Source organism: Podarcis liolepis (assembly GCF_965112155.1).
Source record: "Podarcis liolepis genome assembly, chromosome: Z".
Lineage (NCBI taxonomy): Eukaryota > Metazoa > Chordata > Lepidosauria > Squamata > Lacertidae > Podarcis > Podarcis liolepis.
The window spans coordinates 45,342,124-45,357,601 of NC_139570.1; the positions used below are offsets into that span (position 1 = coordinate 45,342,124).

Sequence of the window (15,478 nt, forward strand, 5' to 3'; positions counted from 1 at the left end):
GCCTGCCTTCTTGCTTACAACCCATTCAGAGGATGGCAGTGTCATGAATCCCATGGAAGTGTCATAGGGTGGGTGGGTGGTCTAATCCTAGGAGGAAATGGGAAGAGCTTAGAAAACTGGAGCTGGATGACCATGAGGAGGATCCTGGTAAGGTGGGAGAAGGTGTCAGTAGGACCCTAACAAGTGTCAGAGCCAAGGAAGGGATTAATAGTTTCAAAGATGGAGACCTGGATCCCAGGAAGGGACCAAGCTGATTAGCAGGAGAGTGTTTAGTTCCAGTGTCACTGACCACCCCTAGTTAGATTCCCTCCACCCATGGAACTGCCCCTGGTATTCCCCTGTCAGCAGTGAGGTTCCTTCTGAAGAGTAAATAAAATGCTAACCTAGTGACACTTTCCTGTCCTAGGACATGGAGCTAACAGCACCGTTGTAAACAGACCTCATGAGCTGAATTCGCCTGGAGGGGTGCCATTTGCTCATCCAGTCTTGTAACATTTGTCACACTAAAGCTATGCCTACCCCATCCATCAAAAGGAAGATGCAGAGGGTGTGCCACTTATGGATCAATGTCTTAGCTTGTACCTAGCTATGTATCTTATCCTCTTGCACACTTGCTGTACCTTGTAATTGTGTCTTGCTGTCAGGGACCGACTGGACAAAGAGGAGTGGTGGGAGGCACCAGCCAGGGATCTCCCAAGGGAAACCCCGAAGAGGAAGACTCAGAGCTAGGGAACTGGTGGTGCTGGATGCTGAAGAGGCTACAGGGCTTAGTGAGCAAGAAGAGCCTGTGACAGGGAGCAGTTCAGACTCCGAGGCTGAAGCATGGTGTGTGTGTGTGTGTGTGTGTGTGTGTGCGCGCGTGTGTGTGTAGAAACTGCTGAAGAATTCAGGTAATCTCCCTCTCCTGCTGTGACAAGCTCCCCTCCCCCTTGCTCTTCATAAATGCCCAGAATAATAAGAACAGGCCAGGAGTGCACATATGCAGTTTGAGACCGCTTGGGAAACATCCAGGTGAGGAGGAGCCTTAGAAAGGATGGAAGGCAGAAACCTTCAGTCCGGGCAACTTCTCCATAGGGGCAAGACCTGCTGCGAAGTGTTGCTGAGTTGTATGTGGTTTCCTTGAATAAAGAGTTAACTTCACTGACAACAGAGCTCTGCTGCTTTCATGCTGAACTGCATCTGAGTCCAGCCCTGACACTTCTTTATGTACCACTCTGATTTAAGTTTTAAAGCCTTTGGCAGAAACTGAGCTGAGAGTTCAAGTTCTTCGCCTGGCAACAAGGGCCAGGACAGGCACTGTGTGTCAGGTTCCTCACATTTTGTCTCAGTGTTGCCCTTGTAAAACTCTGCGGGAAGGAGGGTGAGAACAAAGCTAGGATTAGTTGGATTTGTCTGTCATTGGCTCTGGCTCCACCTATGGTTGACCTCCCTGCCTTCTGCCATACCAGTCCCAACGGACATCAGCCACCACTGGAAGATATGGGACACAACTGTCCCATTTTAAGTGGGATATTCTGGATTGACAGAAGCCATTCCAGTTTCCGATTCCAATCCCAAATGTCCCATTTTGGCTCCTGGGCTCTGGCAGCACCAGAGTGTGGGACCAAAGTAAGGGCATATTTTCGTCCCACCCTGTGGTGCAAATCAGTTCGCTTGCACAAGAGCGTGGGACCACAAATTGAAGCAAAACCCACATTTGCCTCTGTGTGTCACCACTTTTCTCCTCCTTCCATTGTGGCACTTCTGGAACCTGGCTTCTGGAAGTATGCACCAACAGCAGCAGCTTCAACAGATGCCATGCTGGCAGGTTCAGCAGAAATTGTTCCTGCAGTACTGGCTTTGGCAAAGGCTGCATTGGTGGTGGTGGTGGTGGTGGAGGAGGCCACAGAGGAGGAGATTGTGCCAGGGGTGGTGGCTTCGGCAGAGTCCATGGTGGCACGGCACCTTCACTGGAGGCCATGTTTTCAGAGGAGGCAGGCAAAGGTATGAGGTGTCTTGCAGTTACGAGGTGGAGTCTTTGCTACCATCTTTAGCTGTGGTACATACAACAAAGGAATGAACTGAGTCCATTGTGGTTAGATGAACCTATAATAGCATAGATTACTATAGTAGTATAAAATTATGTGCATGTCCAAGCAAAGGTTCAGCTCTTAGTAATATAAAATTACACCAAACAGACCTGAAATAAAAGGTCTTTCTCTCCTCATACAGACTCCATTAGCCTGCATTCCAGCCTGAGGCTGTTTTCTCCCAAAGAGACCCATTTGCACACCTTTTTCCTACAAAGACAACTCCCTCAAGATGGCAGGCGATGAGGCAGGAGTGACTCTGGAGCAGCCACACCTCTCCCTGAGTGCCTTAGAAGTAAATAAGTTGACACCTCTGTCACCAGAAGTCATCAACAGGCAAGCTACAATTAATACAGGTACAATTGACCATGTAGCTTATGGAAAGTCCACAGTAGTAAAATCTATTTCTGAAGTTCATACTGTTGATTCAAAAATGAACTGGAGAGAAATATCACTATCAAGCTGGGCTATGCCAAAGCTAAGATTTACGAACGTCATGATCCAGGTTGTTCTCAACCAGAATGTTACCAATCCTGTGGGAGCAGTACACCTGACAAATTCCCAACAGATACTTCTGGGACCAAAGGGAATTTTAAACTAGTTAGGCATATCTCTTTCATGGGTTTTCCTGGCCATGATATCTTGATGGCTGCTATGTTAAATGGAGCAGCTGTCATGGACACAGCTCTGCTGTTAATAACTGGCGATGAGTCATATCCTCAGCCACAGACCTAAGAACACTTAGCTGCTATGGAGATCATGAAACTGAAATACATTCTAATTCTACAGAAAAAGATTGATTTGGTAAAAGAAAGCCAAGCCAAGGAGCAGTACGAGCAAATTCTAGCTTTTGAACAGGGTGCCAGTGCAGAAGGAGCTCCAATTATTCCAGTCTCGGCACAGCTGAAATACAACATTAAAGTTGTTTCCTAGCTGGGTATGTTTAGCCTGGGAAAGAGGAGACTGAGAGGAGATATAATAGCCATCTTCGAATATATCAAGGGCTATCAAATGGAGGAGGGGGAAAGCTTGTTTTCTCATGCTGTGGAGAGTAAGGCTCAAATGTGGCTTCACATTACAAGAAAGGAGATTCCAAATAAACATCAGGAAGAACTTTCTGACAGTAGGAGCTGTTCAGCAGTGGAACTGTCTCCCTTGGGAATTTGTGGGCTCTCATTCCTTGGAGGTTTTTAAGCAGCGGTTGGGTGATCATCTGTCATTGCTGCTTTAGCTGAGATTCCTGCATTGCAGGAGGTTTGGGTAGAAGAGCCTTGGGGACCTTTTCAACTCTGCAATTCTATCATTCTATGATTCTCTTCTGTGACATCAAGAACTGAAGGCTCATTTGTTTCTGCAATGCATGAACAAGGTCAGTGATGTGTTGCATTGGGGTCAGACAAACAAATTCCAGGGAGAAACATGATGGACTTCTTGTGCACCTTCAGAGAGATGCTGGAGGTTGTGAAGCAGGGCTGATGGTCCAGATACATCCTCTCCCTTGACCAGGCCAAGGCCTTCAATTCTGTAAGGCATGAATACCTGTCGGAAGTCTCCACCATTCCTCCTATGCCCAGTCCCTGACACTTCTTGACTGCAAAGTGATGGAAGGGAGGGGAAGGCATTCACCCCACCTGGAGCCACCAGAAGCAGGCGGCAGTTGTGTGGGGTCAATTCCACAGCCACCTGAAGCATGCTTGGAGGTGGATGATGGCATGGGGTGTGTTGGCTGAGGCCTTCCAGGTGATCTCAGTTGTAGGGCTGAACCAGCCATACAGTTTCTCTGCAGAGGCACTGAGTGGGATCACCTTACTCAAGATCCCTGCCAGGAGCTTCTATGCAAGAATATCATGGGGGACACAGTGGTGTGATCTAGGAAAAGTCCTGAGGTCCATAAAGAGAGGCCTGGAAGACTGGATTCCCCCCCCCCCAGCCTATGGATGAAATGAACAAGATCGAATAAACTTATGAATTAACATATGTGAAACCGACAATAGATTTTGTTCAAACTTTGACACAGTCATAGTAGACTCACTTACGCACATGAATTTCATTGTGTCTACTCTGTGTAGAACTAGGATGCAGCGCACTGACTGATTCATTCATCCCTAATTGGAAAGAGCTCTACACTCAGGGCCACCCCAAGACTTTTTGGTACTTGAGGCAAACCACAAAATTGTGCATTCCTTCCCTGCCAGGAAAGAAGGGGTGAGTAAAGATCTACATCAGGAACAAGGTGGTGAATAAATATCTACATCAAGATCTGCTTCCCCTGTGGATCCTGCCATCCAAGGAGGTTGCCTTACCTTGCTTCTTGGGCAGGCCAGCCATGTCTACACTTGTATGGATTTATGGATATACAGTACTTGAATGCCAGGGGAAATCCTGGCCCATTCCAGGTGCCCTGTGACCTTTCTTGTAGTAATGCATTGGACTGAAACTTAACCTATCCACTGGCTTTGCTATTTTCCAAATATTCCAAAACCCAGCTCAAAGATGTGTTAAAATCTATTTGGGTGTTTTAAGAGAAAATACATAATTAAGTGCAGTTTTCTGTGCTGACTTTTTAAAAATAATGATTAAAAAGGCAGATTACTGTGGAAACGGGTTGGAACAGGCATGGGTGAACATATGTGAAAGTGATCTGGACTGGAAAGAGACTGATTCTCCCTTCCCTATGAGGAGTATTTTGGAAGCAGCTTTAGTTCCTGGTTCCTGGTACTGGTACTGGTTTCTATTGGCACTGTGCAAGGCTCTGCCGCTCTCTTTCTCTATTGGCTCCTTTAGCTCCCTCATTTTCTTCATCTCCCTAAGCCATAAAGATGCTTGCTGACTTCGTGTGTCTTGAAACTTGCAATTTCCCACTGCATTTGTTGCCATGGCTACAAAAATAAAATAAAAAGACCCCCAAAGTGGAAAATGTGTGGAATCAGCCTCTTTGATTTGTGTTTTGCCTGGGCAGAGTCAGACACCAGGGCTGTTTTAGAAGCTAAGGCTATAATGGACTCTTATATTTTCCCCGTGAGAGCTTTGGAGAGCTCTCGCCAAGCCCCCCGACTACTTCTCCCAAGCACTGTCCGCTGCAAACCTGCCCCCCCCCGACATCTATCCAAGGCTTTCATCTCAACAAGATGTTCTTCAAGGCGGGCTATGCTGGCAACACATTTATTTGTCTTGATGGGGATATGATGACCGTCGGGAGCAGATGCCAGGCTCCTAAATCTGAGACAACAGTGCAGGGCGTGCTTATCCGGCACAACGCTCTACCTGCATCATTCTCCCAGCAACTGATCCATCAGCAAAGATGATGGAATGTTGACCACGGCCTGATCTCCACTCTGCACCCCCCTGCCCTCCCCACCCCCCTTTTCCAATCACTGTGATGAAAGGACCAGCAGCCCTTAAATGAAAACTTTACGGTGAGGAGCGGCTGACACTTTTTCATTATGAAGATACATGGGGTGGCTGGTAGCTAATGAATGTCAGTGCTCAAAAGGATAATCTCTGCTTCTCTCTGATACAATTTAACATCGTATTTCCCTAATTTGAGCCTGATTTAGTCACGGGGGTATTTGGAAGCCTCTTCTATGGTACCGATAGTTAATTAAACAGATGTTGCAGAGGGAATCATTAATTTTAGTACCACAGATGGGAGCGGAATGACTTTGTGAAGTTAATGTTTCAGCAAAACAATGGGCTTCTGTCATCAGTTGGTATAAACCAAGTAAATTAAGAGGAGAACCAGTGGAAGAATGGGAGGGGGAAGCTTTGTGAGTCTATCAGTTTTTCATTCCAGGAATACAGCTTATATTTCAGTTAATCATATGCTATGGCAGTAAAGCGGTTGAGGTAGAGAGACAAAATGGCAGGGAGGTCACGTGACCTTGGAACTGGTGTTGTGTAGGAAATAGAACAGGGGTGGGAGCCTCAGGACTGGGTATTGAATATGACCTTCTGGGCCTCTCTATCTTGTCCTCATAACTTTCCCTAGGCCACACTCTTCCACTGGCTCTGATTTGCACTCTCCGTGTGTGTTTTTGCCTGGCTGGAATGTGTCATTCAGCTCTGATAATGCCTCCTGCTTGCCTAGATGGAGAATAGGTTGTGTGTGCACTTAGATGTAGAAATTAACCTACTGTACAAAAGCAACATTTACATTTGTTGTTTCTCTAATTTTTGTGTCTGGACATGGCCACTGTTGTCAGAAAATGGCCCTCAGAAGACTGTCCAGAACATAATATGGCCCTCTGGTTGAAAAAAAAATATTCTGCATCCATGAAGCAGAAAGGTGAATTTGAACATAGGAAACTGAGGCTCTTATCAATAATAATTATGGTGATGATGATAATGATAATATTGATAGATCACTTCACAGCACAAAGCCAGAGAAGTAGTGTGCACAGTAAAAACAAATACAGATACAGTGGATGCTCAGGTTGCAAACGTGATCCGTGTGGGATGCATGTTTGCAACCCGCAGCGTTCGCAACCCGCAGCAGCACATCTGTGCACACACAGGTTGCAATTTGGCGCTTCTGCGCATGCGCAACTGCCAAAACCCGGAAGTAACCCATTCTGGTACTTCCGGGTTTCGGCGGTCCGTAACCCGAAAAAACCCAACCTGAAGCGTCTGTAACCCGAGGCATGACTGCACACAAATTCTAAGGACCATAACAAACTCTAAAACACCAAAATCACCCACACAAACTCTAAAAACAATGAAACAATCGCACCATATAAAAATTTGCTCCTTCCTAAATGACTGTGTTACACCTCAGGAAAAGCCTTCCTAAACAAATATGTCTTCTGTATGCACCTAAACAGCATCATGCAAGGGGCCACACTAGGCACTTTACCAGTACAGGCAAAGAATGTGTTGTCAGTAAGCCAAGGGTTAATGTTTGGAGGAGGGACAATCTGCCTTCATGTGGAGTGCAAGAAGAAGCTTGAGGTAAAGGTTCTATTGTTTCCTGGGGCCTTGGTATGATACACCCAGAATAAACATGTTGTTTCCATAAGTACTGGAGTAAGTCTTTTTAGTAACGGCTAAATAACAATCTTAAAACTGGTAATTTAAATTTGTTTCAGTATTTTAACTTTTGTATGTTTTAAAGTATGGTTATGATCTTTTTCTTGATTTTAATGTTTTATCTTTTGTAAACCATTTTGCGTTTTTTTGAGGGGGGGTTGCAATCAAGTGGTGTATAAATCTTATGAAACTAATCCAACTCTTAGCTATTGCTGGAACAGTGTGTGGCTGCCCCATGTGGTGAGTCACTGAACTGCAGGTGGCAGCTTCTCAGTCCCTGGACTGATTTTTACCCGATCATTGATTCTTCTGAGCAGGAATGAACATAAAAGGACTTCCTGTTCCAGTTGAGCCTTGCTTGAACAACAAGGAATTTCAGAGCTATGGCTTATTCATGCATCTTTGGTCTTGACTGAGCCCTGTCTCCTGGTTGCCTTTTTGGCCTGGCTTTCTCTTCGGTCCTAATACCTGCTTGGCTTCCTGCCTCCTAGTTTATGTGTTCCAACACCTCACTAATCAAAATCAGGACAATCAATTTTTGGTCCACCGCTCTGGTGCAAGCCAGCTGATCCACGACAGAGTTGAGAACAAAAAATGAGTGTCCTTTGGTTCTGCACTCTGGCACAAGTCAACTGACTTGCACAACCTGGACCAAAATATGGTACATTCTGGGATCTAATCAGAAGCTGTGATGGCTTTTGTAATTCCAGGATATCCTGCTTAACTTGGGATGGTGGAGTGGCAGGCTAGTTTTTCTTTTCAGTCCTGACTTGCTCTCTGGTTTTGATATCTGGCTTTCCTCTCAGCCCTGCCTTGTAGTTTTATCACTCCTGTCTTTCTCTTGAACCCTGACCACTGGCTGGCTTCTGCATCCTGTCCTACACAGTTAGCTGCATGATTCAGCCCTGACTGTATTGTAGGTGTGGCCAACATACTGTCATCCAGATAGGTTGGACTTCAGCTCCCATATAACCCCAGCCATCAGGGATTATGGGAGTTGTAGTCCACCATCGTCTGGAGCACAAAAGGTTTGGCTACACTTTCTGTGTTACGTCACCACACCTGTTCAATGGACAGTTCCAGCTATTAACTCTTCTCTGTTGTATAGATTGCTGACAAGATAGCATGTGAGGATTTTGTATAGCACTGCAGTTGAAAGTGCTGCATTATTATCTCAACCTAATTTACCTCTCACAGGGCTGCTGTGAGGGTAATAAGGGACATCCTGTATCTATAGAAGATAGCAGAATTCAAAAAATAATAAATGGAGCTTAAAGTTCTGATTTTAAGAAGGGTACCTGAAAACTGGTAACCAATTTTTTTTTTAACACAAGCTAATGATTTCTAGTACTTTAGGCATTTCGTTATAGAATTTGCTTTCTTAATCTTTATTGATATAGTTTGTAGCTCTTGTCATAATCTTTTTCAGCATTAATCTTGAGCTCTGGCACCAAAACCTAGAATCTAGTTGAGTTACTGTTGCCTCGTGCTCCTTGGATATACTTTCCCCCTAGATAGCAAATACTATCAGGGGCATGCAATAAAACCTGATTGTGACATATGCAAAGTCAGATGATTGGTCTATCTAGCTAGCCCACCCAGCATTGTTTGCTCTGATTAGTTGCAGTTCCTCAAATTCTTTAGCAGAAATCTTTTCCCACCCTTCAGTTTGATATTCCTTATTAACCAGAAGGCTGAGGATTGAACATGAGACATTCTGCTTGCAAATCATGTGCTCTATCATTGCACATTGATCTTCCCTGTCAGTCAGACCATTGGTCCATTTAGTCCAATACAGTGGTACCTTGGGTTAAGAACTTAATTCATTCCAGAGGTCCGTTCTTAACCTGAAACTGTTCTTAACCTGTGACACCACTTTAGCTAATGGGGCCTCCTGCTGCTGCCGTGCCGCCAGAGCACGATTTCTGTTCTCACCCTGAACCAAAGTTCTTAACCTGAGGTACTATTTCTGGGTCAGCAGAGTCTGTAACCTGAAGTGTCTGTAACCCGAGGTACCACTGTATTGCCCACTACAGAGGAAGCCAGTGTGGTCACTTTCAGATGTTGCTGTCATTGGGATTGCTGGCTTGGGCTGATGGAAGCTATACTTCAATATCCTGAGGAACCGTGCTGATGACCTCTGGGTTTACTGTGACTGGCAGAGGGTCTTCATATACAAAACAGATAACTTTCCCTACCTCAGCAAAACATGCTATCACTTTTTTTCTCCTTACAAAAAGAAACACGCTTTTAGTCCAACAAAAAGTTATGCAAGCCATGCATCCATTTCAAATGAGGAACAGCTGAGTCATGTTCTTTCCTCCTCACGTATCTCTCCATCTATATATTCTCCTAATCACTTTCCCCATTCATCTATTAATTCTTCTTGCAGGAACCATTGGAGTATTTGTTTATTTGTTTGTTTGGAGAATGTCAAATAGTTTCAGTGCCCAGACAATAATTATGCTCTTGGCAGTTCCTACAGCAGATAAATCTTTCATGAAGCATCTTCTGTCCTTTTCATAAACAACACATTTATTCTGTAGATTCAACAAGGCAAGAGAAAAGAAAATTATGAAATGGCAGCCAGGGTGATCAGCAGCCTGTAGCAACACCCCATAAGGAAGCATTGAAATGTTTGTGGATTCTTAATTTAGAAAAGGGGATATGGTAGAGTTTTATAAACTTATGCATGAGATGCATTTTGTGGAGAAAGTGAAGTTTTTCTCCCTCTGTTATAACACTAGGGCCACGTCCGCACCTTATGCTTTAAACTCTACTATACCACTTTAAAAGTCATGTTTCCCACAGATTTCTTACAGAGCTACAAATCACATAGTGTTTTAACAACCAGTTACGTGGGGCTACCTTTGAAGGTGACCCAAAAAGTGTTGGTGCTGACCTTTAAAGCCCTAAACGGCCTTGATCCAGTATACCTGAAGGAGTGTCTCCACCTCCATTGTTCTACCCGGACACTGAGGTCCAGTGCTGAGGGCCTTCTGGCGGTTCCCTCACTGCAAGAAGCAAAGCTACAGGGAACCAGGCAGAGGGCCTTTTCGGTAGTGGCACCCGCCCTGTGGAATGCCCTCCCATCAGATGTCAAAGAGATCTGACATTTAGAAGACATCTTAAGGCAGCCCTGTTCAGGGAAGTTTTTAATGTGTGACATTTTAATGTATTTTTAATCTTTGTTGGAAGCCGCCCAGAGTGGCTGGGGAAGCCCAGCCAGATGGGCGGGGTAAAAATTATTATTATTATTATTATTATTATTATTATTATTATTATTATTATTACTATTACTATTATTTCCCAGGGAACTTTGCTTAAAGTCATGATACTGCCTTAAATGTCTAGTCCAAATAGAGCCTAATTTAGTGGAGGGCAACTTCTAGCCCCTCCAGGCCTCCCAATTTTACCTACAAGGCCTTTTGGGGAAAGCCTACCTGCCCTACACCTGGCATTAGGTAAAGTTGCAGCTGGGCTAAATGGTGGTTGTTTTACAAACTCCCGCTTTTATGATTCTTTGGAGGAAACCATGAGTGTTACAGTAGTATCATAGTGCTTTAAATGAATGATGCAGATGTGACCTAGAACTCAGGATCATCCAAAGAAGTTGAACAATGGGAGAGAACATGCAAGAAAAATGACTTGTTCATGCAGCTCATGGTTAAACTGTGACATTACTACCACTGTGGAGGTGGCCACCAGCTAGATGTCTTTAGTAGGGTATTCAGCAAATTAAAGGAGAAAAAGGAGGTCCGTGGCTATTAAACCTGTGGCATGTGCATGGCCACTGTGGGAAACAGAATGCTTATCTAAATACAGCGGTACCTCAAGTTAAGAACTTAATTCGTTCTGGAGGTCTGTTCTTAACCTGAGGTACCACTTTAGCTAATGGGGCCTCCTGCTGCCACTGTGCTGCCGCCACACAATTTCTGTTCTCATCCTGAAGCAAAGTTCTTAACCTGAGGTACTATTTCTGGGTTAGTGGAGTCTGTAACCTGAAGCGTCTGTAACCTGAGGTACCACTGTAGACCTTTGATCTGATCCATCAGTGGTCAGATAATGCTTTAAAGGAAAGTGAATTTCAGCCCTGAACAGGAAATCCTGATCTACTTACCATGGATGAAAGCATTCCTCCACTACTGTCTGGATGCACAGGCTGAGTAACCAAAGTATGACAGAGTTGGATACCAGATTGTCCTCTCACACATGTGGGTGCCCTCAGGTGCTAGAGCCTTGGTCTCAGGAGGTATAAGCCTTTTGGTGGGGGCAACCAAAAGGTGCATCACAGTTCACTCAAACAAAGCACAAATCAGTGTGGATTCAAAACATGAGCCAGAGGTAAGGTTGGGTAACAGCTCAAAGTCATTATCAGAAGGAGTTCAGGTTAGGCACAATGCAGCAAGGAGGAGATACTAGAATCAGGAACAAGGGAACAAGGGCTGTTGCATGGAAGAGGGAACAAGTTTGTTTTCTTGTGCTCTGGAGGATATGACTCGAATGAGTGACTTCAAGTTACAAGAAAGATTCTGACTAAACATCAGGAAAAAAATTCTGACAACAAGCACTGTTTGACGGTGGACTGGTCTTCCTCATAAGATTATAGACTCTCCTTGGAGGTTTTAAAGCAGAGCTTGGATGACCATCTGTCATTGATGCTTTGGGGGGGGGGGATTCCTTGAGGTCCCTTCCAACTCTACATTTCTATCATTCTATAATAAACCAGAGATCTGTGTTGTTTCCAGAAACTGGAAGAATCAAAAGGAGATGCCTTATATACTATGGCCACCTAGACCACACCTAATCACAACATCTGGGTATTCCAGTGATTTCTTAGTCACAATGACAACCCTTAACCCTTACTCATAAGCTACATGATGACTAGGTCCAGACCTGTTTGCACCAGGTTTCTCAAGGACTAGGGGAGTGATTTCACCACCACTTCTTACAGCCACAAAGGTTCTTCAGCAGATCTGTCCACAGAGGGGCCCTCAGTACTGTTTCCAAGGGACAGTTTTGCTCCTCAGGTCTTTGACTTGTGTGTTGTCTGGTTTATCCTCTAAGAAATCTGTATGTGGTTCCAGATCAGGGCTAGGCAAGACATTGCCTCAGTCAAGCACTTAGCTACAGAGAGAGATAGTGGAGAGAACCAAGCAATCATAAGGGGGGACAGGGAACACTTGAATTAGAGGTAGGAATCAAATCATGTTCATTGTAGTCTTATAACGCAGTAACTAAGGGGTTAACTGCAAATCAAAGGAGTGCCTTATTCTCCCATACTTTGAGCACTGGACTGAGAATAGTAAAGTGGCTAAACCATATGATTATTTATCATAAGTGGTGCCAACAGAGCTGGGTATAAGGGGTGGAGGGGACTTCACCTCCCCCAATATTTTTGGACAGGGGCAGTGCCCCCCAATATTTAGGGGGCTGCCACCCCACCCCCACCACGCACGCAGGTGCCCTCCACGCACCCCAGTCCCAGCTGGGTGGGGGCTGGGATGAGTGAAGCAAAGATCAACCACACTCATCCTAGCCTCTGCCCGGGAGCCCGGGAGCTGGGCAGCGGCTGGTAATCTTTACTTCACTTGTCCCAGCCACATATGGCAGCCCAAGAGCTAGGCAGGGGCTTGGACAAGCAAGCATGGAGATCGCCCTCCACACATCCTACCCCTGCACGGTGACATCACATGACGTGTCATGCGACATGTCACATGACTGCGCCCCGTCAATGTGTGTGTATTGGGGGGGCAAGTTAGCTCCCCTGAGTGGTGCTATGCAGATATAACAGCAGCCTGAAGTTTTAATGTGTCAACTATTCCCTTGCTGGTCTCTAGTGATTCAAGCTTGTTATCTTTAGTCAATTGATTTGTGTTTGGTGTTATCTCTTCTCTCTGGATGTGTACATTTATCTTTTACTCCCACCTTGTAAATCAGACCCTCACCCAACAGACTCTTGTGATTAAACAGCTAACATTTTTGCATTCTTTTTTTCTTGCATTTCTAGGTTCCTCTCTATGTAAGTTTAGACCATAATCCATTAATTCATTCATAGGGCTGTGTGGTGTATTTTCCTCAGTGATATCACTGACGGTCTTAACTACCTTGTTTGAAGTACGAATGGCTCCAGCTTGTAATAAGCTCAGTGGAAGACGGGGCAGATTTACTATGAAACTAATGAAGTTTAAGATTCAGGGCCCCTAATCCCAGAGAGGCCCAGAAGTGACTTTAGTCATGCATGTGTATAACATTTCCCTAATTTTCATCCTCCCCCCCCCCAATAACTCAAAACTATATGATGTAGGAATTTTTTATTCTCAACAGTGACTTTGATGTGTGAGCTAATCCAGTATAGCAATTTTAATCAAAATCTAAGATGTAGTAGTTAATTTTATATATATATATATATATGGTGATCTGTTGGGGAACAACCCCAATGAAGAAAAAAAAGTGGTTACCCATACCTCATTGCTGGTTGTGAAGGCCCCCCCCCCAACAGTTCAAGCTTCAGGGCCCGAAAAATATAGGTTTGCTACTGGTGGTAGAAGGGACGTGGGTGGCGCTGTGGGTTATACCACAGAGCCTAAGGTTTGCCAATCAGAAGGTTGGCGGTTCGAATCCCCACGACGGGGTGAGATCCCGTTGCTCGGTCCCTGCTCCTCCCAACCTAACAGTTCGAAAGCATGTCAAAGTGCAAGTAGATAAATAGGTACCACTCCAGTGGGAAGGTAAACGGCGTTTCTGTGCGCTGCTCTGGTTCACCAGAAGCAGCTTAGTCATGCTGTAAACCGGCTCCCTTGGCCAATAACATGAGATGAGCGCTGCAGAGTCGGTCACGACTGGACCTAATGGTCAGGGGTCCCTTTACCTTTACTGGTGGAAGAACATCTGCACCAACATACAGAAGGTTCTGCGCTCAATCCCTCATGACTCCCAGGAAAAGCCCCTGCCTGAACCCAGGAGAGTCACTACTAGTCAGAGCAGAAAATATTGAGATACCTGGGACAAAGACCTAACTTAGTATAAAACAGCTTATTCTGTTTCTATTATCATCATCATATCTCTCTCTCTCTCTCTCTCTCTCTCTCATTCCCCACAATGGTTTGGAATGTAAATCTGATGCTTTGGGTTTAGCATTCAATAATAATAATAGTAATAATAATAAATTTTTATTTGTACCCTACCTACCCAGCCAGCCAGAGCCAGGCTCAGGGCGGCTAACATCATAAAACTAACACAGTATACAAAGAAGATAAGAACATAAAACAGGCAATCAATTAATTAAAATACATCTTAAAATTGGTTCAGAGCAAATTAAAATCTGGACAGGTGGCAGTCCACAGGTAAAACTGAGAGTGGTTAATATTCTCCAGGGCCAAATGTTACCACTGGTCTTATAAAGGACCTGTGAGCGGGCTAGGAGGCCTCTTTAATGCTTGTTCTTATACAGAAAGAAAAGAATCAGACTGAACCCCAACCAAAGGCCTGGCAGAACAGCTGCATCTTGCAGGCCCTGCGGAAAGATGTCAAATCCTGCAGGGCCCTGGTCTCTTGTGAGAGAGCATTCCACCAGGCCGGGGCCACGGCCGAAAAGGCCCTGGCTCTGGTTGAGGCCAGTCTAATCTCCCTGGGGCCTGGGATGTTTAGGGTGTTATTATTTGCAGACCTTAAGGTCCTCAGTGGGGCATACCGGGAGAGGCGGTCCTGTAGGTACGAGGTGATTAGGCTGCTTTGAAGGTGCATGCACAAAGGCTATTCAATGTTAGGCCCTTATTACTGACGCAGCTCTCCTTGATCCATATGAAACTGCAAAACCAGTACTTGATATGATTCATGCTGACTTCTCATGCTCAGAATACCATTTAACCTTTCAAGCTGAAGAAGACCTACTTGGAGAGACTGTGCTTTAAAAAGGACAAACCACATGTCAGAATGAATAATAGTCAACAAATGCACAACTCCAAGTTATACAAATATGTGAGAATCCATAAAACACATTTTATAAATGCAAAGATTAAAAACAGCCAGCCATGCTATAATAACTGCTTTGGCAATGCCACTTCATCCAGCCTCCCTTGCACCTGCAAAATCTGCACTAGAGGGTTCCCTGGCCTTCCAAGACAGATTTTAGGAGCCTGCAGAGCTGGTAGGGAGAATGAGAATCCCTGTTGCATGAGTGGACACCTACTCATACTGTATGTTTATCTTTGTAGTTATAAAAAAGAACACACATAGCTGCTTTATACTTGAGTCAGACCTTGCTTCATCTAGCCCAGTATTGTCCACACTTCCTGCCAGCAACTCTCCAGGATTTCAAGCAGGATCTATTTCTTAGCCCTACCCTGAGATGCCAAGGACTGAACCCGGGACCTTCAGCATGA

The 15,478-nt window shown here is 44.9% G+C and overlaps 1 long non-coding RNA gene across 1 annotated transcript in view; it reads right to left on the reverse strand.

The window, feature by feature from the left end:
* The window catches only part of LOC310698658, a 268,507-nt gene extending 257,502 nt beyond the window's left edge, over positions 1–11,005 (reverse strand). The window contains exon 1 of the long non-coding RNA XR_014521667.1: positions 10,918–11,005. This is a non-coding gene — a long non-coding RNA (uncharacterized lncRNA). The remainder of the gene's footprint in view (positions 1–10,917) is intronic.
* Positions 11,006–15,478: the final 4,473 nt, after the last annotated feature.